The following is a 2,355-nucleotide window of genomic DNA, read 5'->3' on the forward strand; positions in this document are numbered from 1 at the left end:
AGAAAACGAAACGTTTCAACAAAGAAGAATGTGTACATAGGACCTGACTTGAATTTATTAGATGTACCTGGATTATTGAGCATGAATCAGAATATAATAATGTTTCTTCGCATGTGCAACAAAAAGCCCTCTTTTTTAATGTATTTTCCCCATTGGTATGTCATGAAAAATATGTGGAACAGTTGCTGGTAATTGTTATAGATATGTTATGATACTATATTTTAATGCACATCTAGATTAAACTAATTTAAAAAATATCTGCTACAAATAGTTAACAATATATGTTGAACTACAGACAAGTGGTGTATGTAATCAACATCATATTCCATAAACATTTGTACATAATCATTAGGGAGATTGTTGGCATACATTTTGAAAAAAAACAAAAAAACTTTGTAAATGTTTAACATAATATTTTTATTTTTCTCTGTGTGTATAATTACTGTTAATTCGTCAGGTCGGGTTTGGAAATGATGGCTATGGGCTGGGGCCAGGTCGGGTCAGATTTTGTGGGCCCAAACGCAACTCTAATAGGAGGTTGAGTTCTTGAGGAGGACTAGAATCCTAAGCTTCAATGCAGGTGAGTATTAGGCAGAAGTCACAGTCCCAAAGTCAGAGTCAGAGAGGTTTTATTGACATTTCAACTACATACAAGTACATATTGAAATGAAACAGCTTTCCCCCAGGATCACGTTGCAAAACACAGAACATGCAGTGCAAAACAATAGTGCAGATACACAGCACAATAAATATAATAATACATCTAACCTAATCTAAATATTCTAATCATAAAACAAGTAATTAAGAGACAAGACTAGAAACTAGGACTAGTGGAAATTGAGGTGGTGGGCAGAAAGAAGCTTACTTAGGCTGAGGTAAATTACTGTTTTCTGCCATAAAAGTCACACCGCCAAATAAGTTGCATCAGTTCAAAAATGTCTAATAAAGTGGGAAAAAAAAACTTAAATAAGACACTTCGCTGTATAAGTCACATCTATTATGCATCACCGCTGACCACCTAGAAACTGGGGCCAGTGTCGTGCCAAAAATCGATTGGCTGCCAAAATAGCAGCTGAGGGAGAGTGCACGGGAGGACTTTAACAAGAATTTAACAAGAGTAACACTTTAAAACAATTGTTTATTTGCTCAACATTATAGAAAATCTGTGTCTCAGTAGAACTTTTCCTTAATAAATGCACTTTAATGGTCAAATCAGTTGCATTTCACCTGGGTGGCGTGGCAAAATGCAGCTGATTTGACATTTGCTCCAAGAGTTCCAGAGCGAGATGAAGGTGTCTCACTGTGGCAAGCAAAGTGTCTCATTAATCGCCACTTTTACCTATTAATGACACTTAGCTTGCCATATTTGTCAAAGGCCCTCTAATGTCTGCAAATAGTAATGTTTAATATTTTTCATGTCAAAATGAATTAAATCGTCAGATCTCAGCCAAAAATTGGGTTATAAATATGGGGGGAAAAACAAATATTAGTCACTCCGGTGTATCAGTCACAGGATTAGTCAATTTAAGCAAAAGATGTGCAACTTATACGGCAAAAAATATGGTACACTTTTCCTTCTTTTGCAGGTGTTAAGAGAGAGGCACAAGAAAGATCCATAAGAAAGAGAACCTCAAATGAATTAAATTCAATTCCTCCTGATTCATTATGAATGATCCGGGTAGAAAAATCCAACAAAGTTAAGTGAGGTCTTTTGAATGGTTTCTTTTTGTTCAAACGTTTTGTCTTTCATCCTAAAGTCTTCAACAAAAATAAACCATCCATTCAACCTGACTTAACTTTGTTGGATTTTTCTACCTGAATTATTGATCATGAATTAGGGTGTTTTGAACCACTATGGCCATGGCTGCCTCAGACGAGTTAGCAGGGGAGAGGGTGGACTCCAGAAACAATCTGAGCACCATCAAACTGGTTGACCCACTATGACAAGGTGCTAAGACTGCGTTTGTTGCAACTCCTCGGACTGATCAAGTATTTTGGTTGAATGATGAAACATAAAAAAAAAAAAAGTCCAGAGGACTTGACTTTGTTGGATCAATTCAAATCCCCAACAATAGATATGTAATCATGCTGCATAGCTATCATGCAGGAAGGACACAGCCAATACAATGATAACCAAATATGACATTTTTTTTTTTACAAACCGGATTCCAAAAAAGTTGGGACACTAAACAAATTGTGAATAAAAACTGAATGCAATGATGTGGAGGTGCCAACATCTAATATTTTATTCAGAATAGAACACAAATTACAGATCAAAAGTTTAAACTGAGAGAATGTTTCATTTTAAGGGAAAAATCTGTTGTTTCCAAATTTCATGGCGTCAACAAATCCCCA

Source organism: Nematolebias whitei, chromosome 20, assembly GCF_014905685.2.
Source record: "Nematolebias whitei isolate Nwh7 chromosome 20, NemWhi1, whole genome shotgun sequence".
Classification (NCBI taxonomy): domain Eukaryota; kingdom Metazoa; phylum Chordata; class Actinopteri; order Cyprinodontiformes; family Rivulidae; genus Nematolebias; species Nematolebias whitei.